Consider the following 24,326-nt stretch of genomic DNA (forward strand, 5'->3'; position numbering starts at 1 on the left):
TAGTGGAGTGTGGGCGAGGCCCGTATCTCCTAGATAGCGGAATGTGGGCGGGGCCCGTATCTCCCAGTTAGCAGAGTGTGGGCGGGGCCCGTATCTCCACGAGTGTGGGCGAGGCCCGTATCTCCTAGTTACATGCTATGTGTAGATGGTATGTGGTAGATTGGGGAGACTCACTAAGCTTCGTGCTTACGGTTTTCAGTTTTGGTTTCAGGTACTTCCACTGGCACTGGGAAGGGCTCGGGATGATCGCATGATGTTTTATGATACACGATTATGATTTTACTTATGATTTTGGATGGTTGATGGTTTTAATAATGTTTTAAAAACGAAATTTTTGGGTTGTCATTTTTGGGATGTTTCAAGTTGGTATCAGAGCCTTGGTTTGAGGGATTCGGGCACGCTTTCGGGTGTGTCTGAACTCAAACTAAGGAAATAGTATAAGGTTTTCAAAAGAAAATCATTTTCGAAAAGAATTTTTGAAAAAGAAACTTAAAAAGAGAAAAGAGTTTTGAAAAAGAGAAAAGGGTGTGGTGCATGCAATCAGCCGAGCTCAAGTAAGTACTCCCAATTTACCCATACAAGTTTATGTTATGATTATCAGTTTTAGTAGAACAGCATGCTAGATTAGGGCTAAGGATCTAGGAGGATGCCTTATGTGCCTGCTATATGTGTTTCAGCTTTATGAGAACTGCATGCTAGTACAAATTAGTCAGGAGGATAGCCTACGTATTATATGCTTGATTATGTGCACTCGATGTCCGAATGCTGCTTGCTTTGTGCTTTTAGGAGTCCTAGTTGTCTTTCACTAGCTAGTAAACAAATATGTTACGTTACATATTGCAAGGACTAAATAATTCCAGAAGGTTAGGTCTAGCTCTATTTCGCAGCTCTTGTTTGAGTCCAACCGTTGTAGGGTAGGATCTCTCATTCGAAGAATTATCTAGTCTGAGTGATATGTAATAGTATTTGTGAGCTAGTTAGGGGAAGAAAGCAGGGACTTCTTATGCAGCTGATGGCGGAGAGTGGGTTGGTGATTACCCTAGGGCAAGCCTAGGAAGAGAGTAGCAAAGATCAGTAGCAGTAGAAGGGACTTGGTGGAGTCAAGGCAGTTCTTGAGGAAAGTACGGATAGATGTGGAAGGTAGTATGGGCCTGTACTACTGAAAGCAAAGGATCCGTACTCGAATCGAGGAAGGCTGAGACAAGACCAGGAAACTTGTGGTAGATGTGATCCCTCTAGTTATATCAATGTTTCTGATGATTGTTATTATGTGTTTCAGAATGGTGGTTTTACGCTCTAGACCAGCGGTCGGCAGTTCAGGTGCCGGAGAGGGATCAGGTTCAGGCTCGGGAGCCGAGCATTTGGATGAGCAGACCCGAGAGTGTTGGATTAGTGTCTAAGCCCGTAACTATATTTGGTATGTACTTGACCCGGTTATGCATGGTCCTTTTGGGTTGCCTTCACCAAAGCAACTTGACAAGGTAATTTGAGGAAAGAGAGAGGATATTATGGTTTATTAATATATTATAAGAATAATATATTAAAGGAGAAATCACATTTATTTAATTAGTATTAGTCATAAATTAATTAGGAATTAATTTGGTGACTAAAAGAGATTAATTAAATAAAGGGGTACAAACTGTCAAATGTGTGATAGTTGAGTTTTGGGTTGGGAAACCTAATGGACTAAGGGGGAACGAAATTATGATGAGGGATCATCATATTTTCGTCCAAGGGCCTTATTCCAGAAGGTTCCTTGGGCTACTTGGTGGCTAAGGTATCCATTAGGGTTTAGACTGAAACCCTAGCACCCTACAGTATAAATAAGACCCCAAGGCTCCAATTTTCGGCCACTTGCTTCCAAGAGAAACCCTAGGGCCGGAAATTAGCATCATCCCTCCTCTCTCAAAGTTGCCTTCTTGCTTGAGGTGTTTGTGATCCATTAGAGGAGTTACAATTGTGACTCTAAGCTCAAGAGAAGAAGAAAGGAAGATCTAAGCCAATCTTTGAAGAGGTAAACATCTAGATCTGATGTATTAAGTTAATTTTTGAATTATGTATGCTAGATTAGGGTTTACAAGTCTTGGGTTCAAAGCATGTACAATAGAGAAACCTAGATCCAAGCATTAGGGTTTGTATGAGCACATATGATTGTTCTTATGCTTAAAACCCATCAGTGGTATCAAAGCCATGATTGCTTTCAGTTGTATGTGATGCTTTAACTGTTTGATTGCTGAAAATCGTTTTTTTGTGCTAACTGTTTGATGAACTCGACGAGTTCCATGAGGAACTCGACGAGTTTCAATGTGGACTCGACGAGTTTAGCTGTCAGACAAAGGATATTCTGGGATTTTGTTGCTGTTTTGTCATGGGAATAATGCCTAAATCATTTTTTCAAGATAAAATCTGAATTCTATTATATCTGAATGATTATCCCTGCCAAAACAAAAGATAATTTCAAATCTTTTGAATAATAGTTTCTTTATATGATAAATATGGATTATTTAAATTATTTGGTAATTATCTTGTGACTAAAATTGGATTAGGTCAAATATAGATAATCATAAAATAAATTGTTTAATTTATATTATTTGTTATTTGATCCCTTGTGTTTTGAAAAGTTCAAAAATTTGTCCTCAAGTTTTGAAATTTGAATTTTGTGATTAAAAGTTTAATTTTGAATAATTTCAAAACCATTAGAATTTTACAAGTTTAAAATTCAACCCTATACTATTATATTATTACAAGCTTAATATATATATATATATATATATATATATATATATATATATATATATATATATATATATATATATATATATATATATATATATAAGCTAGTCTTATCGCTAGTAGGCCTCATTCACGAAGCCAGTCTATAAGGTGGGTATAAGGTTGCTGCCTATAAAATGGCGCTTAATGGATGTACACTCACATCCACCGCTTGCTTGACTGGTGGAGGGTCGTTAGTCGAACGGATAGGATAGGGCACTTAATTACTCATTATAAGTATAATGAATATTGCAAAGTAACTACAAATTTTTTTTTAAATTCCCAATCTTAGTTACTTTAGGGTAAAATGTGAAAATTGATGCTATTCCATGGAATTACACTTTGTACCCTTGTCAAACGTTAGTGGAGCGCGCATGACTTAATTACTCATTATAAGTATAATGAATATTGCAAAGTAACTACAATTTTTTTTTAAATTCCCAATCTTAGTTACTTTAGGGTAAAATGTGAAAATTGATGCTATTCCATGGAATTACACTTTGTACCCTTGTCAAACGTTAGTGGAGCGCACGTGGCTAACCGGCACACTAATTTGGGATTGACATTGGTGACAATGGGTGGCTTGATGTTTATCATAGATCAATGGAGCGTGCGTGGCTAACCAGCACATTGATTAGGTGATAAAGACATTAAGTGCACCATGTCGATTCGCATGGTTATTCACAACTTGTTTGCGATCCTCGGCATCCCAGTCGCAAATTTGAAGTGCATATCGAGATTTAACATGCCATTGAAATGTTCAATGAATCTCAAAAGAAATCTAGGAATTTTCAAATACATTTAAAACTTAATCTCTTTTCGTTTTTCATGGTGAAAATTAGTGAATCGTCATTCACTTACCTTCAAATTATTTACTTTTAGATTACGGAATCCCTTTTCTAAGTTGTAAATAATGTTGTTGGATCCTAGCCCTAATTTCTCATTTGGGTGTTTAATTGGGGATTCATTTCTAATCAAACTTTGTTCCTTTCTATTTCAGATATCAAACACAAACGCAAACAACAACGCTTCTGGATCATTCTCGCTGATGAACCTGTGTCAAAAGGTGACATTTGATGGGTCAAACTTCAACGAGTGGATGAGATACATTCGCATGATAACTCGCTACGAGGACAAAGAATATGTCCTCGGTGAGAAGCTCGAAAAGATCAACCCAAAAGTTGCTACTCCTGAAGAGTTGGCCGCCTTTGAGGCCCACGAGCGTGATGCTACGAAAGTTCATTGCATCATGCTGGCCACCATGAACCTCGAACTCCAAAAGTCCTATGAGGACATGTATCCATATGAGATGCACCAAGATTTGCTGGACAGGTACCACCAAAGCGCGAGGCAAGAGTGCTATGAGATCATCACCAACATGATCACCGCTAGGATGGGGAGTGGAGAATCCCTAACTGCTCATTTGCAAAGAATGCAATGGTATGTTGATCGTCTTCTCAAACTTAATGTTAAGTTTGATGAGGATTTGGCTATCGACATCATCCTCCACTCCTTGCCTTCCTGCTACAACCAGTTCAGAATGACCTACAACATGAATAAGGAAGATGTCACCCTAAGTAAGCTTCAAGGGCTCCTGAGGACAGCTGAGAGCAACCTCAAGGAGAAATCTATTGCATCATCCTCTACTGTAGCTGCTCCTGTGTTGGCAATTGGCCAAGGAAAGGGAAAGAAGAGGAAGGCTCCTTCTAAGAGCCACCATAAGGGTAAGACCCAAGATGGTTCCTCTTCTAGTGGGACCAAAGCAGGTTCTGTTAAGCCCTCTTCTGACCCCAAGGAAGCAGAGTGCTTCTATTGCCACTGGAAACGAAGCTGCCCAAAATATCTGCAGGACATTAAGGATGGGAAGATAAAGCCCACCTTTGCAGGTATGTATTTAATTAAATCTAATAACTCATCACTTGCTACTTCATAGGTCCTTGATACTGGATGTGGTTACCACATTTGTTCTGATTTGCAGGGGCTAAGAAAAAGTAGGGAAGTGGAGCATGGAAGGATAAACTTGATCATGGGAAACAAGAAGTCTTCACCAGTAACCAAAATCGGAGTTTATTCCTTAGTGTTGAGTAATGGGTTAGGGCTAGATTTAAATAATTGTTGCTATTCGCCAGATATGGCAAGGAACATCATTTCTTTTCATGGGTTGTTTAGACAAGGTTTCAGATATTCGTTTGATAATAGGAATGGTTCTATTAATGCTTATTTGAATGGTGTCTTTTATTTCAATGCATTACCTTGTAATGGGATTTATGAATCTGTGTTAATTATAGATAATTTAGGAAATGATGTGTTGAATATTGATTCGTCCACAAGTTTGGACAAAGCATGCTTGTGGCATTGTCGCCTTGGCCATGTTAACAAGAAACGCATAGCCAAACTCCAAAAGGATGGAGTCTTGGAGTCATTCGACATTAGGGACGATGACGTGTGTGAGTCTTGTTTACTTGGGAAGATGGCCAAGTCACCCTTTACTGGCTCATGTGAAAGGGGTGAGGGTGTATTGGATCTCATACATACAGATGTATGTGGACCCTTTAGATCCACCACAAGGGACGCTTGTCGCTTCTACGTGACTTTTACAGACGATTATAGCAGATATGGATATATCTACTTAATCAAGCAAAAGTCATAAACCTTTGAAAAGTTCAAAGAGTTCAAGAATGAAGTGGAGAATCAGCTGGGCAGGAAAATCAAGATGCTTCGATCTGATCGAGGGGGAGAGTACCTAAGTCTTGAGTTTCACGACTATCTAAAAGAATGTGGAATAGTTTCGCAATTGACACCTCCTAGAACGCCACAATTGAATGGTATGGCTGAGAGACGTAATCGAACCTCATTGGACATGGTTTGTTCTATGATGAGTCGTGCTTTGTTACCAATCTCATTCTGGGGGTATGCCTTAGAGACTGCCGCCCATATCCTTAACTTAGTTCCCACCAAGAAGGTTGCCAAGACACCTCACGAGATGTGGACAAGGAAAGCTCCCTCGTTAGCACATATCAAGGTTTGGAGTTGTGAAGCTTTCGTAAGACGAGAGACTCACGACAAGCTAGAACCTCGTAGTGAGAAGTGTTATTTCATCGGCTATCCACAGAAGTCTTTTGGCTATCTCTTCTATAGACCAAGTGATAATGTTGTCTTTGTTGCTAGGAGAGGAGTTTTCAGAGAAAGAGAACTCATAAGTCAAGGAGACAGTGGGAGTCAGATTGACCTTGAAGAGCTTCAAGAGTCAGGAGATGAAGGAACCTCTAACACTGGCGTTCAACCTGAGGAGGAAACTCCTGTTGAACCAATTGACCAGTCCTTACCTCTTAGACGTTCAAGTAGAGTTATTGTTCCACCCCAGTTTTATGGTTTCCATATTACTACTGACGGGGATACGTTTATTAGTGATAGTACACTAGTAAATCTGGACGAACCTAATAGCTACAAGGAAGCCATGGCAGGCCCAGAGTCTGCTAAATGGAAAGAGGCAATGGACAGCGAGATTCAGTCCATGTATGACAACCAAGTTTGGAATTTGGTTGATAATGTACCAGGTCGTAAGACAGTCGGGTGCAAGTGGATCTTCAAGAAGAAGACAGACATGGATGGGAAAGTGCACACTTATAAAGCGGGATTGGTCGTGAAGGGCTTTACTCAAACTCCTGGAGTTGACTATGATGAGACCTTCTCACCAGTTTCTAAAATAAAGTCTATTAGGGTAATGCTCGCAATAGCTGCGTTTCATGATTATGAAATTTGGCAGATGGACGTAAAAAAACCGCTTTCCTAAATGGGAAGTTGGCTGAGGATGTTTACATGAATCAGCCATAGGGTTTTGTCGATGCGAAGTATCCCAATAGGGTGTGCAAGCTTGAGAAATCTATTTATGGATTGAAGCAAGCGTCTCGCAGATGGAATCTTTGTTTTGACGAGAAGGTCAAAGAGTTTGGTTTTTTACGAAACGAAGATGAGTCATGTGTATATGTCAAGGCCAGTGGGAGTATAGTGAGCTTCCTCGTATTGTATGTCGATGACATACTGCTCATAGGAAACGACATCCCAACCTTGCAGGAGGTCAAGTCCTGGCTTGGGAAGTGTTTCGCTATTAAGGACGTAGGTGAGGCTTCGTATATTCTGGGAATAAGGATAGTGAGAGACAAAAATAAGAGACTGATAGGACTCAGTCAGGATACATACTTGGATAAGGTACTAAAGCGTTTTAGTATGGAAAATTCCAAGAAAGGGGAGTTGCCAATTCAATGCAATACCAAACTGAGTAAGACTTAGAGCCCGAGTACGGAGGCAGAGATAGCTGATATGAGCCGAGTACCTTACGCTTCCGCAGTTGGCTCGATTATGTACGCTATGACCTGTACTCGCCCTGATGTGGCCTTCGCTTTGAGCATGGTCAGCAGATATCAAGGGAACCCTGGTAGAGCGCATTGGATTGCTGTCAAGAATATTCTTAAGTACCTACGAAGGACCAAGGAATGGTTTTTAGTCCTCGGTGGGAGTGATGACTTAAGGGTGCGAGGGTACAGTGACGCTAGCTTCCAGACGGATGGGGATAATTACCGATCACAGTCGGGCTGGGTCTTTACCCTGAACGGAGGAGCAGTGACTTGGAAAAGTTCCAAGCAAGAGACCGTAGCTGATTCAACGTGCGAATCAGAGTACATTGTGGCAAGCGAGGCGTCAAAGGAGGCTATATGGTTGAAGAACTTCATTGGAGACCTTGGAGTTGTGCCATCCATAAAGGAGCCCATGGAAATTTTCTGTGATAATGAAGGAGCGGTTGCCTTGACCAAGGAACCAAGAGATCATGGCAGATCTCGACATATCGACAGGAAATACCATTTTATTAGACATCGGGTAGAAGAGGGACTCCTCGTTGTGAAGAGGGTATCGTCAGAAGATAACCCAGCAGATCCCCTTACGAAGGGACTGAGTAGGGTCAAGCATTTGAAGCACGCTAGGAGCGTTGGGCTAAAGGACGATATTAGTTTAGATTAGATAGGTAGGAAACTTGTAATGGATAATTTTGTATTCAACATTTGATGATTAAATAAAGGTGTGTTATTTATAAGCAAGTTACTATCTTGTGTTGATTATTTATCTATTGTTTCAATTTTGCATGTTTTGACTTCCTGAATAATAAGATTATTCAAACGGTCCACAATCGCTCATATGTTGGAAGTAGATATGAAAGAAGATTGTCATAAATTAGTTTGTAGATTGTCTAAAAGGTTTTAGACATAGCAAAGGTTTGCTACAAAGTTTATGAGTGCTTATGAAATATGTTTTGAGCATTGGAATAAACCCGCACTTGCTAGTATCACTTCATGAAAGTTATCACAAGTGACCGCAATATGATAATATCATATAATCTTTAAACCTAGATATATGGTTATTGTTTGCTAGTTGATTATGCATTGATGATGCGAAAACGCATCAGTAACTTGATGTTATAAAACGCATTATTGTGTGTAATTTAGCTAGTAAATGATAAAAGCATATAAGTCGAAGTTTTTCTGTACTTTTTATTCTAAGAGAATAAAAGCGATATCTTGGCCACTCGATGATTTAGTTTGACTTATGTGCCGGGCCCGGTCAGAATGAAGTTGATGTGTTCAACTAAATTCTATGTCGAATAAATCAGAGATCGAGAAACAAAATGCTGGACAACGAGTATTGTCAGCATGATATCTGGAACAGAGGATTATACGATCCCTTATCTGAAGGACAGGATTTTGATCAGAGTTAACAAAAGCGTATAAGAGCTACGATTGCTAACCGGATTCTGAAGTCATATGTGAGATATAGTTACTAGACTTATCTAAGTGGGAGACTGTTGGATTAGTGTCTAAGCCCGTAACTATATTTGGTATGTACTTGACCCGGTTATGCATGGTCCTTTTGGGTTGCCTTCACCAAAGCAACTTGACAAGGTAATTTGAGGAAAGAGAGAGGATATTATGGTTTATTAATATATTATAAGAATAATATATTAAAGGAGAAATCACATTTATTTAATTAGTATTAGTCATAAATTAATTAGGAATTAATTTGGTGACTAAAAGAGATTAATTAAATAAAGGGGTACAAACTGTCAAATGTGTGATAGTTGAGTTTTGGGTTGGGAAACCTAATGGACTAAGGGGGAACGAAATTATGATGAGGGATCATCATATTTTCGTCCAAGGGCCTTATTCCAGAAGGTTCCTTGGGCTACTTGGTGGCTAAGGTATCCATTAGGGTTTAGACTGAAACCCTAGCACCCTACAGTATAAATAAGACCCCAAGGCTCCAATTTTCGGCCACTTGCTTCCAAGAGAAACCCTAGGGCCGGAAATTAGCATCATCCCTCCTCTCTCAAAGTTGCCTTCTTGCTTGAGGTGTTTGTGATCCATTAGAGGAGTTACAATTGTGACTCTAAGCTCAAGAGAAGAAGAAAAGAAGATCTAAGCCAATCTTTGAAGAGGTAAACATCTAGATCTGATGTATTAAGTTAATTTTTGAATTATGTATGCTAGATTAGGGTTTACAAGTCTTGGGTTCAAAGCATGTACAATAGAGAAACCTAGATCCAAGCATTAGGGTTTGTATGAGCACATATGATTGTTCTTATGCTTAAAACCCATAAGTGGTATCAAAGCCATGATTGCTTTCAGTTGTATGTGATGCTTTAACTGTTTGATTGCTGAAAATCATTTTTTTGTGCTAACTGTTTGATGAACTCGACGAGTTCCATGAGGAACTCGACGAGTTTCAATGTGGACTCGACGAGTTTAGCTGTCAGACAAAGGATATTCTGGGATTTTATTGCTGTTTTGTCATGGGAATAATGCCTAAATCATTTTTTCAAGATAAAATCTGAATTCTATTATATCTGAATGATTATCCCTGCCAAAACAAAAGATAATTTCAAATCTTTTGAATAATAGTTTCTTTATATGATAAATATGGATTATTTAAATTATTTGGTAATTATCTTGTGACTAAAATTGGATTAGGTCAAATATAGATAATCATAAAATAAATTGTTTAATTTATATTATTTGTTATTTGATCCCTTGTGTTTTGAAAAGTTCAAAAACTTGTCCTCAAGTTTTGAAATTTGAATTTTGTGATTAAAAGTTTAATTTTGAATAATTTCAAAACCATTAGAATTTTACAAGTTTAAAATTCAACCCTATACTATTATATTATTACAAGCTTAATATATATATATATATATATATATATATATATATATATATATATATATATATAAGCTAGTAATAATATAATAGTATAGGGTCCCAATGTCTGAGGTTAGCAGCAGCAGGGAAGGTGGCGGCACCTGCCCCTGCTACATTGAGGATTACAGACGGCCGTCAAGGTCGGACAGAAGCGCCAGTGGCGAAGAGCAGAGCCTTTTAGCTGACGGCAGAGGAGGCGCGAGCGACTCCTCATGTGGTGACGGGTATGTATTTTCCTCTTATCTCTGTTTTTGATATAGTTTGTTTCTCATGATTATGTGTTTGTGTATAGGGTCGTTCTTAGTGAACGACATTTCAGCTACGGTATTGTTTAATTCGGGGGCTACCCGATCATTCGTTTCGCTCGCATTTAGCAAGCGATTTAGCAGAGCTCCGGGGGAGCTGGATTGTCCACTTGATGTTGAGATAGCCGATGACAGAACCGTCAGGGTCGCGAGAGTCCATAGGGGATGTACATTACGGCTGTATGACGAGCAGTTCATGGTGGATTTGGTTCCTATTCCCTTACGAGGGAATAAAGTTATAGTAGGTATGGATTGGTTGAGCCCCAACGGGGCAGTGATTGACTGTGAGCGCCAGTTGGTGAGGGTTCGCACTCCTAGTGGGGGAGAGTTAGTGATTCAGGGCGAGAGGCCACAGCGCGGACCGATTCTTTGCTCAGCAGCGAGAGCGAAGCGTTATTTCCAACAGGGATGCGCAGGATACGTCGCCTATGTTATGGATACCCGGGAAAAGGGTAAGGCGACAGTTGATGATGTACCAGTAGTGCGAGAATACCTGGACGTATTCCCAGATGATCTACCTGGGATACCTCCGGAGAGACAGGTTGAGTTTAAGATTGATCTGGTTCCTGGTGCGGCTTCGATAGCCAAGGCACCGTATCGGTTGGCTCCTCCCGAGATGCAGGAGTTGTCTACGCAGCTGTAGGAGCTGCTAGACAGGGGTTTTATCAGACCGAGCAGTTCGCCATGGGGAGCCCCGATCTTGTTTGTGAAGAAGAAGGATGGGTCGCACCGTATGTGCATAGATTACCGGGAGCTGAACAAGGTAACAGTGAAGAACCGTTACCCACTCCCGAGGATAGACGATTTGTTTGACCAGCTTCAGGGAGCATCTTGGTTCTCCAAGATTGATCTACGGTCAAGATATCACCAGATGCGGGTCAGGGATGAGGATGTGCAGAAGACCGCTTTTAGGACCCACTATGGTCATTATGAGTTTGTGGTGATGCCGTTCGGGCTCACCAACGCTCCAGCCGCGTTCATGGATCTCATGAACCGCGTATGCAGACCGATGCTGGATCGGTCAGTGATAGTGTTCATCGATGACATCTTGGTTTATTCCAAGACTCAGGAGCAGCATGAGGAGCACGTGAGAGAGGTGCTAGAGACGCTGAGGAGGGAGAGACTTTACGTGAAGTTCTCCAAGTGCGAGTTCTGGTTGCGCGAGGTGCAGTTCCTTGAACACCTCGTCAACCAGAAGGGTATACTAGTGGATCCGGCCAAGATAGAGGCCGTGATGCAGTGGGAGGTCCCGAGGTCTCCATCTGAGATTCGGAGCTTCCTAGGACTGGCAGGGTACTACAGGAGATTCATCCAGGCAAGGCCAACGTGGTGAGATCATTTATCATCCGGGCAAGGCCAACGTGGTGGCTGACGCCCTGAGCCGCAAGGCGGTAGCAGCCCCGATCAGGAATATATGTCTGAGGATGACAGTGATTACTCCATTGTTGGAGCAGATTAGAGAGTCACAGGTCGAGGGCCTGAAGGAGGAGAGGCAGAAGTGTGAGAGGATTGTGGGCCGAGTAACTTCTTTCGATTATGACAGTCGAGGGTTGTTGACCCTTCATGGGAGGGTTTGGGTGCCGTACTGGGGAGGAGTACGGCAGGTGTTGATGGATGAGGCCCACAAGTCTCGGTTCTCCATCCATCCAGGGGCGACGAAGATGTATAGAGATCTTCGACCCGATTATTGGTGGCCCTGCATGAAGCGAGACGTAGCTTGGTACGTGGAGAGATGTCTGACCTGCAGGAAGGTCAAGGCGGAGCATCAGAGACCCCACGACAAGATGCAGCCGTTAGACATTCCCGTGTGGAAATGGGAGGATATCACCATGGATTTCATCACTAAGTTTCCCAGGACCGCACGTGGAGTTGATTCGATTTGGGTCATAGTGGATCGGCTGACCAAGAGCGCGCATTTCATACCGATTCAGGAGAGTATATCGGCCGAGAAGCTAGCTGATATTTATGTGCGTGAGGTAGTGGCACGGCATGGAGTGCCTGTCTCGGTGGTGTCAGACCGAGATGTCCGGTTTACTTCCAGATTTTGGAAGCGGTTTCATGACGAGATGGGTACTCGTCTCCATTTCAGCACCGCTTTCCACCCTCAGACGGATGGACAGAGCGAGAGGACGATTCAGACTCTCGAGGACATGCTTCGGGCATGTGTACTAGATTTCGATGGCAGTTGGGATATGTATCTTCCGTTAGCGGAATTTTTGTATAACAACAGCTATCACTCCAGTATAGACCGACCTCCCTTCGAGATGCTCTACGGGAGGAAGTGCAGGACCCCAATCTGTTGGGGTGAGGTCGGTCAGCGAGTCATGGGGAGTACAGAGGTGGTACTCAAGACCACAGAGTTGATCCAGCAGGTCCGTAGCAGACTGCAGACTGCGCAGAGTCGGCAGAAGAGTTACGCCGATAGGAGGCGTTCGAATTTGGAGTTTCAGGTGGGCGATATGGTCCTCCTGAAGGTATCACCTTGGAAGGGTGTTATCAGGTTCCGGAAGAGGGGCAAGTTGGGCCCCAGGTTCATTGGTCCGTTTAGGGTTTTGACCCGGGTGGGTCGGGTTACTTATCGGTTGGATCTTCCAGCAGAGCTTAGCCAGATCCACAACACTTTCCATGTTTCTCAGTTGAGGAAGTGTTTGGCGGACGAGTCAGCATTCGTACCCTTGGAGGATATTCAGGTTGATAGCAGCCTGAATTATATTAAGAGGCCCGTTGCGATCTTGGATCGGAAAACGAAGACCTTGAGGAACAAGGTAGTCTAGCTAGTGAAGGTGCAGTGGCAGCACCGGAAGGGTTCAGAATGGACGTGGGAGGCCGAGGAGGAAATGAGGGAGCTTTACCCAGAGATATTTATAGATTCAGCAGCAGCAGACTTCGAGGACGAAGTATAAGATAAGTGGGGGAGAGTTGTAACGCCCCATTTCTTGTATGTGATTTAAATAAAGTAATTTTCTTTTCTTAAGGGGTACTCGACGAGTCAGTAGCCCGACTCGTCGAGTAGAGACGGGATTTGCACGCGATTTAAGTTGGCGACTCGGCGAGTCTGCCAGTCTGGATGAAACCCTAATTTCAAGGGTTTTCACCCTATTTAAACATCTTATGTGCCCCAAGACCAGCCTCGCTCACCCACAAAGAGTCCCATACGAAACCCTAGCCGTTCTTAAGCATTTTTGGAGCATTTTCTCACTTGTGAAGGTTTTAGTGCATCTTGGGGATTTGGGGAAGAAGAGAGAAGAGAAGTATTCAAGGGGAGCAAGTAGATCCGGACTTCTGGTTGCATTTCAGTCCCCTTTGAGGTATCAAGCTCGAATCTTTGCTTATTATCAATTAGATCTCTTGAGAAATTTGCTCTTGTTGATTTTGAGCCCTTTCTAGACTTTAAGGTCGAATTAAGAGTTAATATGATGAATGGACTTTAGATCTAAGCTTTCCAGAGCCTCTTAAGCTCAAGGTTGCCACCTTTATTGAGCCAAGTTTCCATTCCAAGCTTAGATCTCTTCCTTTAGCTTATTTTGGGTATTTGAGCTTCATATTAGCATGCATGCACGTAAAGTTAGAAACTTTACGTGAAAAACCAGCCCTAGGAGCCCAGATCTATGAATGGAATGCACTGGATTCGAGCAGAATCAACTGTTTAGTAATGACATGCATGGGACTCGGCGAGTCGTTCTTCAGACTCGACGAGTCGAGTCGCGAGTCCCCGATTTTCCCCATTTGAGAGTTTAAGGTGGAATCAGTGAGTAGGTAATGGACTCGGTGAGTTAAGGCTCAGATCTAGTAGTGAAGGGACTCGACGAGTTGTTCATACAACTCGGCGAGTCAAGGACTGATCTCATTCATAGGATGAAGGAGGACTCGACGAGTTGTTCATACAACTCGGCGAGTCAGATGAAGATGAACTAGATGTTAGTATCGAAGAAGAACTCGTCGAGCCTTTGCCAAACTCGACGAGTAGAGAATTAGAAAGGATGATAGGGACTCGGCGAGTTGGCGGCCCAACTCGGCGAGTTCGGTCAACTGGAAGTTGACTTTGACCAAGATGTTGACTTTGACCAGGGGTAAAATAGTCATTTTACCCTGAAAGTAGTTATCCATATCTGATTTAGTGTTTATGGGATTTGTAGCCGGGGAGTTCAGGAGCAGCAATCAGACAGTTTCAGATTTAGTAACTCAGCAGCAAGCATTACGAGGTGAGTTCTCCTTCAGTAGGAACGGCTCTACGGTACCAAGGCCGCCCGTAGTATGAGATGATAGTAGCTGAGTGTGGGCGGGGCCCGTATCCTATCTTAGCTAATTATGGGTGAGGCCCGTATCTCATAGTAGTAGGTGATTATGATGTTTGAACATTAGATTAGCTTTACATGTTGTCTGTGTGATACTTGTATGATGGGTTTAGCAGTTAAGTGTGGGCGAGGCCCGTATTTCATCATATCCGAGTGTGGGCGAGGCCTGTATCTCGAAGTAGCTGAGCATGGGCGAGGCCTTTACCTCAGAGATAGTGGAGTGTGGGCGAGGCCCGTATCTTCTAGATAGTGGAGTATGGGCGAGACCCGTATCTCCTAGATAGCAGAATGTGGGCGGGGCCCGTATCTCCACGAGTGTGGGCGAGGCCCGTATCTCCTAGTTACATGTTATGTGTAGATGGTATGTGGTAGATTGGGGAGACTCACTAAGCTTCGTGCTTACGGTTTTCAGTTTGGGTTTCAGGTACTTCCACTGGCACTAGGAAGGGCTCGGGATGATCGCATGGCACACACCACAGTCTTCAGCCTGGGAGTTAGACTCTGATATTTGGATATGAGATTTTGATTTGAGACAGACACTATGATGTTTTATGATACATGATTATGATTTTACTTATGATTTTGGATGGTTGATGGTTTTAATAATGTTTTAAAAATGAAATTTTTGGGTTGTATTTTTGGGATGTTTCACTAACACATAGAGCAATGTTTGCTCAATATGTATATGATAAAGCTGAGTGTGGATGTGAGAAGTCAGAAAAAGAAGAGAAGGAGAATATCGAAGGAAGTGATGATGTAAATGGTTATCAAGGAACATGTCTTATGGCTTATTCTTCAAGGTCAAACATCATTGAAAATGTATCTCTCTTACTTAAATCTTTTGGTATTCCATCATCTTCATATCAGCTTGTTTTAAATGATATCGAAAAGAACTGTTTATACATTAATAATCTCATTTCTATGAGTAGTGATGCAGAAAAGGAAAATATGAACTTTATGAAGATAGAAATAAGTTGCAGGAGAAGAAGTCTAGTATAGAAGCAATATCAAATAGCCTATCAATCATTATAGATGATACGTACTTATTGAGAAAGGATAATGGTATGTTATTAAAACAACGTAATATTGTCTGTAACACAGCTAAATGTCTATGCTAAACTAACATCTCTATATCATTCATATTCCATTTGCACTGAACAACATCGAAAATTACTCCCATTCATCATATTTAAGAAAGATAAAGTTGATGAGCTTTCCTTTGATTGTGAAAGTATTGTTTCATTAGATAAAATACCAAACGACCCATATGCATATGGTATAGTACTTGTTGAAAAATATCTTGGTTCACATGAACTTGTTCAAATTTTGAATGAAAATTTAAATGTTAAAGAACAAGTTCATATCATGAAATTGTCTGAAAGTTCTCTCAATAAAAAACAGGAAGATTATGTTGAAGTAGACGATCAATCAGATACATTTAGTGAATTAGACGGAAAATTAAGTGTTGATTGTTCTTATTTATCGATGATCAAAGTTAACTCATTAACTAAAAATGATGATCATATTAATTCAACATCGAAGGATAATTCTAATCTATTATTGAAAAATTGCAAGTTTTCAAATGTTGATTACATTAAAATCAAAGACATCACACATGATAAAAACGAATATGAAAATGATTCTGATATTGAAAAGTTAGGTAGAGTTGTTGAAGATAGTGTTTTTGAAGATTCTAAAAAATACAATAAAGTGTTGAATGAGAAAGTCAACACTATCTTGAACAAAGTGTTGGTGTATATCCGAAGTTCAAAGATTTTCCAAATCAAGTGTTTGTTACAAAAGGAAATTATGATAAAATTGATCAAAGAGTTATTTCAATGGTTAATAAAGACAATATGAAAGTAACTTATGCAGGTTTATATTCAACATAAAATATCGAAGAAAACAAATTGAATGATAAAGCTGAGGTTTTTGAAAATTGTTAAAAGGAGGAATTTAATACAAATTTTGAAAATTCAATGTCTGAAATATCGAAAGTTTGGGTGATTAAAGGAACAAAACCACCTTAAAAAGTGATTTCCCAATCTCATATTGAATCTTTACCATGTAAAACAAAAGTGTGAAAACCTATCATACCATCTCCAAATAAAGATTCAATACAAATTTCTCATTATAAGAAAAGAAGAAATGACTTTCTTAATAACAAAAGAAGGAAAAAAGTTAATTCACAGGGGTCAAATTTGCGACATACTCATAAAGAAAATCATTCACACTTAAAACCCAATGTGAAGTTTACACCAACACAATCGACAAATTTTGCAAATCCACCGTTAAAACGATCGACAAAAGTGACATGTTTAAAGGAACAAATGATGTTGAAACTTTCAAAATTTGGTTAGATAAAAAGGGAATGCTTTTCAAAGAACAATCTTTTTCAATTGACGAAATCAAAGAAACATATGAAAAATATATTTCTGAATCTACACAAGGAACTCTTTCATCGAAATAAACAATTTCAAAAGTTAAACCTTGGAGTCCACAAAAATCTACTTTTGAGAAACCACAAAGTCTAGATAAAATATCAAAAAAATCTCCTCATATATCAAAGAAATGTGATAATTATCCTAGAAGCTATGAATTATCTTTGATAAATTGCATAAAACGAAATGAAATTTGAAATTGGTACATAATTCTTGTTTATATACTAATCATGTAGGACCCAAAAAGATTTGGGTACCTAAACGTTCTGTTTGACTACAAGTTATGTGTTACAAACAATATGATTCCAGTTGGTAGTGGTTGCTCATGTCACATGACTGGGAAAAGGAGTATCTTGAAGACTATCGGAAATTAGACAATGCTAGAGAAGTGAATTTTGGTAACAATAAAAAATGTTCAATCAAAGGATACAGGAAAATCATGAATTGACAATTCACAATAATACAAGTTGCTTATATTGAAGGATCACAACATAATTTGATTAATGTTTCTCAATTAGTTGTACGTACAGGAAGTCAAGTGACCTTCGATGAAGATGGTAGTGTCATATCGAACAGAATTTCAAAAGAATTTTTGTTAAAGTCTAAACGCAAAGGCAAAATGTGTACTCTCGACGTGAAACTCATTGTTGGAGCTCTTTCAATATGCTTGTTATCCAAAGCAACTTCAGGCCTTAGTTATTTATGGCATATAAGACTTTCACATTTAAATTAAAAAATATCAATAAACTTGTTCTCAATGATTTGGTTCGAGGTTTACTAGCTCTAAAATTTGATAATGATTCTTTATGTGTAACCTGTGAACAAGGGAAACAACATCGACAAGGACATTCATTAACTATCGACTCGAAGATAGTTGAACCTTTAGAGTTGCTGCATATTGATTTATGTGGTCCATCTTTTGTTGAATCTATTAGTAGTAAAAAAAATATTCTTGTTATATTTGATGATTTTTCACATTTTACATTGGTTTATTTTCTTAGACATAAATCAAAAATTACATATGAGATGATTAAATTCATTAGGTCTATTGAAGTGAGTTTGAAGCAAAGTGTTCGAAGGATTCGAAGTGATAATGGAACTGAATTTAAGAATCAGTTTCTTGTGGGATTTTTACAAGATAAAGGCGTTACTCACAACTTTTCAGCACCATACACTCCACAACAGAAGGAAGTTGTTGAAAGAAGAAATCGATATGTATGTGAAGCAGCAAGAACAATGCTCAATTTTGCAAATCTTCCTTTATACTGTTGGGCTAAAGCCATTTTAAGAGCTTGTTTTACTCAAAATCATTCCTTCATTCATCGAAGATTTAATATCACTCCTTATGAGATTAGCAACAAACAAAAACCTAATGTAATTTTTGTCATATTTTTTTGGATGCAAGTGTTTTATTTAGGGCTGTAAACGAACCGAACGAACATGAACGATGGTTATTCATGCTCGTTCCTTTAAGTTAGCATAAGTTCCATTTAAATTTACAGAAATAACCTTAAAATTAAATAATCTTTTAAATAAAGTTACATAAAATTTTATAATTTTAATAATTATTCATGTATAAAAATACAATAAGTCCATGATACAAACATAAATCAAATAAACCATATAACCTGATAAATTTTTAATTTTCTAAATTATATGCGAATGATACTTTTATTTTCACTGGACTTCCGATAACAGTTATTAACCCACATATTTTAAGAAATAAAAAATAATAAATATAAATAAAATAATATTTAAAAAATATAAGTGGGCTGATGGGTTGTAAACAGGATGAAAATTTCAACCATAACCCACCTTATTTAATCAAATGAGTTAGACGGATAACTCATTTAGTTAAATTGAATAATAATCTCAATCAAATCTATTAATTAGTGGTTAGATTTGCGGGTTCAAAGTAGGATTGTTTGCCCTAATTTTCATCAACCTAAAAAACCAAAATTTATCATGGAGTGGATATTCGTGATTTAAAGAAATTTACATTAAACATGAAATAAAATAAATCTAGAAATAAATTTGGAAATTTGGAAAAAATTTCAAGTTTATACAAAAATTTTAGAACACTTTGCTCTGATCCCATCTTTCTAATAACGTTTCTTAGACCTGAGGGTATGATTATCGTTCATCTTTCACTTTTTAAATGTCACATCAGTTTTTCTGTCACTTACCTTTCACTCACCAAAAACCATAAATTTGTCATCTTTCACTACCTCTCATTTATATATATATATATATATATATATATATATATATATATATATATTATACTCGTTTTGTAGGGAATTAAAAACAGTGAATTTTGATATATATTTATAATTTTTTAGTATGTATATATATATTAATAAAAATTAAAAAAGGAAAAAAAAATACTGTAGAAAATTGGATTAAATGTCATTAGCATGGAGAGAGAGAGAGAGAGAGAGAGAGAGAGAGAGAGAGAGAAAGAGATTCCCCTCACCTCTACCCGTACCCCTAAATCGGAGTCTTGGTATGATGTTCCGGGGTGCGGTTCCCTTCCACTCACCTCTTGAATGTTTCATACCCTTTGGCCTTACTTGAATAGTTGAATACATGAACATATATTTACCATTTCCACTTTAATAATTTCTAAAAGGCTTCTCGGAGTCGTGTCGAGGTAGTCGAACTCCACATCAGCAAAAAGGGGGGAAGAAGCTCGGCGGAAGAAGAATAAGAGAGGGAGAAGAGAGGGGTGGTCTGCCGAGTGGGGGGAGAAGGGAGGAGGAAGAAGAAGATACTCGACATTTGGTCACCAAATTGTTGAGCCAAGCTCGGCATGCCGAGGGCTCGGCCTGGTGTTAGCCGAGGTCGCCAAGCTCCTCACCGAGCCCATACCTTCCGGCCTAACTACATCATGTTTAATTTTACTATCAAATTTTATCAAAATCATTATAGTTTGAAATCATATACAAATTTCAGAAAGAAAACAAACTTAAAAGTTTTTGTGTTGGGTTGATGTCGACAAATTTTGGAGATATGTTATTATATTAGAGTTTTTAATTTGTAAGTTTGTTATACTAATTCGTTTTTATATTTTCTTTGTTTTTTTATTATTGTAATATTGTCGTTGTATATTGTGGTTTAATCGTTAATATATTGATCATATGTTATATAGGGTGACGTGGAAAATATTTAATTAAATATTTTAAATATGTTTTTTTTTGTTTTGTAATTGTACCCTTTCAAAAAGATAATTAATTAAAACTCATACATCACTCTCTCTCTCTCTCTCTCTCTCTCTCTCTTTCTCTCTCTCTCTCTCTCTCTCTCTATATATATATATATATATATATATATATATATATATATATATATATATATATATATATATTATAATAGAGGTCAAAAAACTTCAACCAAAACTCATTTAAAATCTAATATTTCAAATGCTTTTTAATAATGATCATAATAATTTCAACATGTGTTAATTGATTGATTAATAAAAATATTAATGTTTTGAAACTCCTAACTCTTAAACTTATATTATTTAATTTGTTAGTTAACTAAAATATTTTTCCTACATAAAGATAATATTTTTATGTTTGGTTACTTATATTTGTTTATCATTTTTTTTATCTTTGTTATCTAGAGTGCGTGTAATTAGAAAGCAATGTGTACATAAAATGACTACTTCAATTTTACATAGGAATCGATACCACTAGAGATGTATGTTGTCTTTAACCGGTGGTAGTAGATCCACATACCTTTTTTAATTATTTATATTAATGCTTAGTAATATTTATTTTATATTCCTATTCACCTTAATTTTTTAGGTACAAATTAAAGAAGATGATTATCGGCGCACCAACATAAAGTCAAATGTACGCCTTGCAAAATATGTAATTAAAATTAAATATCATATTTAGTAATCGACTTATTTTAAAACTTTTGATGATATTTATGTATAATGGTATATTTTGTATGACTTCATTCTTAATTTCAATGTTTAGTATTTGAAAGTTCATATATGAAACTTTGGATGTTTTGGTGTAATATAAATAGTGCAATACAAAGTTTATTAGTTCAATATTGTTTATTAATAGCTCATTTAAAATAACTTATTTCTTATTTTATCCAAAAAATATTATCGGATATAAAAAAATAGATTATATTAATGTTATACAAAAACTTATAATATATATTGGATAGTATAAAAGTAAAATCAAAGTTTATAAGGTATGAACTATATTAGATAGTATCAAAATATAAGTTGATGGATTTTTATATCATTTGATAATTCGGTTAATGCCCAAAACATGACTAAAAACATAAATTTCAACATATTTCTATTTTTTTCTCATAATTAGTTTAACCACTTAAATGCATTTTGCGCAACGCACGAGGTTACGCCTAGTATATATAAAATTCTAATTCTTTAGAAGCTCCTAAAATTTGGAATTTTTTGGTTAACTACTCTAATAAATTTTTTATTATGGAAAATGATTCATACATACCAATTTCTGTTTTATAAGATTGTATATATATTTTTAAACATAAATTATTACTATGTATAGATCAAAATTATTGTGTAGAGATCAACTAATTTTTTTTTATAATCTAACAATTACAAACTTTCATTAAAAGAGCAATAGCTCATTCTCTCCCCACCTTACAAAGGTCCTTCAATTTACTTGTATACTTAACTTTTAAGTTTCTAGTTTCATAATTTCCATAAACCACTCAACTAGTTAACTTTAGTTTTATTTTTCTTGTGATAAAATGCATAAAAATTAAATTTCACAACAAATATCGGTCTGAAATCTTTTAAAACTAACAAGCCTAATTAAATAATCTCGTTTTCTTGGATTACAACTCTAGAGAAAAAAAAAACATCTATAAAAAAAGTATTACAACCGATTGAACAGAAAACAAAGACTTATAAAAGAACTATAACAAAGATCAAGGCATTACAAAGGCCCTTGACTCTTTGATGTTTTTACTATTTTGCCATATCCTACATTACACCTTCTTCTAGAAATAGCAGGCTTTTTAATAGTAGAGAGATCCTGTAAAAAAAACAATAAATATTTGGTTAATTTCAAAAAATATATAATAATCTTTTTTGTATATTTGAATGAATACAAATGATAGCCAAAAAGCAGTACCTTGCCACCAATTTCCCCTAGAAGCAGTGGCTCCATTAGGATCCTGGTTATTCGATGATCCTGTTCCTGTTCCAGTGTACTTGCTGCAGTGAGATGTGTCTTTTGCTAAGCCCTGAAATTGAAAAAACTGGAATTAAATGACAGAAGCAATTCAACAATTCAATTATTAACTCAATCTGTTGTAATTGGGGATTAAATCTTTATGAATTGATAGATAGAATCTGTCAGAAATTAAAGGTGATGCATGAAGAAATAGAGGCGACGAATCGGAAAACATGGAGGAGTACCGTGGAAGAAGGGCCAAAAACAGAGCCAAAACGACCAGAGGAGGAGGAGGAGCCGCTGTCCTTAAGGCCGAAGAGAGTTTCAGTGAATGATGAAGACGAAGGACTTCCCGATTCCTGCTTCTTGCTCTCCATTATCACTCGATTTGTCTCTTGCTTATAGAAAACCTAACAAAACTGAATCAGCTTTCTTCGGTAATTATCCACACAAACAAAGCGAAACTTCCTCTGATTGATTGATGCAGATGAGTATAAGCTACGATGAATGAATCTCGCACGAGAGAGTGTGAAAACGTAGGAATTTGGAGATTGGATGATGAGAGATGCGAGGGAGTGGAAGAGACGAGATCGTGAGATTGTGGTTTGATGGAGAGTAATCAAACGGATTTTCATATTTATAGAGGTCAAAAAGAATATGAAACATATTTATTTGGTATTTAAGTATATGTAATGTGGCTCAAAAAAGGATTATATGTATTGATAAAATAAAAAAAATTGTGAGTTATTATCGTTTTATATTATACTCCCATATTGATGGATAATTTATTTTGGTATTATTTAATATTATTCAGCTGTTTATTTGTCTATTATATTAGTAGATATAATATTCTAATCTTAATAATATCTTTAATTTTTTATATTATTTTATTTCTGTTAATTATATTTTATATTTATACTTTTTTGATTTTTTGATTAATTAATCTAATATATTAAATATTCAAAATAAAACTTGATATATATGTATACAAAAATATATTTTAAATTTGAGTCCACAGAAATACTCGAATGTCAAATATTATGAACGTAGAGATTATTATTGTTTATATTGTTGTTTTATTTTTGCAATTATATATTTGACCAAAATAATCCACTATGAAGTATGCTTAACAATAAAAATTAGAGAACGTGTATTTTATAAAACATTTCAAATAGATAAGAATAAATATTTAAATATATATTTTTCTTGAACGGCGTAAATTTTATTAAAAAATAACAAGAAGATAGAAAAAGAAACATTACAACAAATTACAAGCAAAAGCCGGGTTATAAAGCCAAAAAGTCCACTTTATCTTAACTTTGATACACCTATTGGAAATCCAAAAGAAAGACTTTTCAACCACTTCATCAAAAATAAAGAATTTCCTAGGCAAAACCATTCCAAAAATACTACCGCATCAAAAGCTTTCCTTTGACCGCCTCTCAAAACAATCGACTCAGATCAAGAAGAATGGAATCAATGGATAACCGAAGAGGAATTTGAACACCCCACCAAATAGCAACCCGAGACCAAATATCAATCAGATGACTACAATCTGCAAAAAGGTGATCAATAGACTCAACCGTTATGGAACAAATAGGGCACATAATGGAATTCACCGTAACTCCTCGATGGGAAAGTCTATCTCTAGTGGGAATACTACGTAACTCAGCCACCTAATAAAAATGGTTAACTTGATAGGAACCAGTTGTTCCATCTAGTCTCACACCCACCCGTATATAGCATACCACTATCAATAAAAAAATCTACCTGAAGAAACCGAAAAAGAAGCAGAAGCATCAATAGACCACTCCATCCGATGAAGAATAGAATGGAGCTGGAGATCATGCATCAAATAAATAAAAGCATCCCATTGGGTATGCTCAATGCTACCCTAGGAACCCGCTTGAGAGAATTAGTACTCTAACCAACCAAAACCCTATCCCGAATCGAGACAAAACGATAGACATCTTGCACAAAAATCCTAGGAAAAGTCACTACCAGAGGCTGATCACCCTTCCAAACATCATGCCAAAAAGAAGTATTATTCCCATCACCAACCCTAATTGGACAAAAAGAATGCATA

At 37.4% G+C, this 24,326-nt stretch overlaps 1 long non-coding RNA gene across 1 annotated transcript; it reads right to left on the reverse strand.

Annotated features, from left to right (window-relative positions):
* Window positions 1–21,855: 21,855 nt before the first annotated feature.
* LOC145138621 (uncharacterized) lies at window positions 21,856–22,863 on the reverse strand. The gene is made up of 3 exons (XR_013721628.1): window positions 22,486–22,863; window positions 22,199–22,310; window positions 21,856–22,099 (listed from the first exon to the last, which is right to left on the reverse strand). It is a non-coding gene; the product is annotated as an uncharacterized LOC145138621 (long non-coding RNA).
* Window positions 22,864–24,326: the final 1,463 nt, after the last annotated feature.

Source organism: Lactuca virosa, chromosome 9, assembly GCF_052849685.1.
Source record: "Lactuca virosa cultivar CGN04683 chromosome 9, Lactuca_virosa_CGN04683_v6, whole genome shotgun sequence".
NCBI classification, from domain to species: Eukaryota; Viridiplantae; Streptophyta; class Magnoliopsida; order Asterales; family Asteraceae; genus Lactuca; species Lactuca virosa.